Raw genomic sequence first — 895 nt, 5'->3', positions numbered from 1 at the left:
GCGTGTTTTTTGTGTTTTACAATTAACTCTTGAAAGCCCTCCTTTCTACCATTTTTCCACAGCTTCTCTAAAGTGTTTCAATTGCTAGTCACAAATTTCATTTAATTTGTTCAGTATAACTGTTAGTGGCAACACCTTAGGTCTGGAATCTTCACCACTACGCAGTGACCTCCTGTTTTTCAAATGTTACTGTACACAAAATATGCTATTTTCCTGCCCTTCTTTTTATATTAATGTAAGTATCTTACAGATGCTACCACTCACCTATTTAAGAATTTATACTTCAACTAATAATGAAGTCTAACACAAACGTTGGGTTCACTGTACATTATATCTGTAGTAAGGGTAGCAATGCATATTCAATACTCTTATTTGAAGTTGACACAGAACTGAATTTGTTTGTTGGCAAAACTTATTACAAAGAAAATGTGTTAAGTCAAAGGAAAAAGTTAGCTAAAAACCTGATTAGGGCAACAGAAAGAACACTTTACACACTCCACATCTGTGACGAGGCAAAGAAACAGTGTCGGGTGGCCAAGTTGTCAAAGCTTAGTTAATGAGACATCCTTACAGTAGGAGAATTTTCTGTATACAAGTGTGTGTGTCTACTGACTGCTGATCCCTTTCATTCTGTATGTTATGAAACAAAAGCTTCCACTGTGCTCTAAATTCTGAATTTAACAGTCAACTGCAGTTTTTAATTGAATTCTGGCACATTGCGTGAGACTATTCATATGACTTACCTTGACATGAAAATTACATGCCCTCAATGTAAGTCATTTGTGGTTTTGTTAATGGCATTGCGATTTACATTCACTATATTCACATCCTATGAAACTGAACTGAAATTGTACTACAGTGACAAATGAAAAATTGTTTAGCAGCAGAAAGTGTA

Source organism: Schistocerca piceifrons, chromosome X (genome assembly GCF_021461385.2).
Source record: "Schistocerca piceifrons isolate TAMUIC-IGC-003096 chromosome X, iqSchPice1.1, whole genome shotgun sequence".
Classification (NCBI taxonomy): Eukaryota; Metazoa; Arthropoda; class Insecta; order Orthoptera; family Acrididae; genus Schistocerca; species Schistocerca piceifrons.
This window is presented reverse-complemented; position numbering follows the sequence as displayed.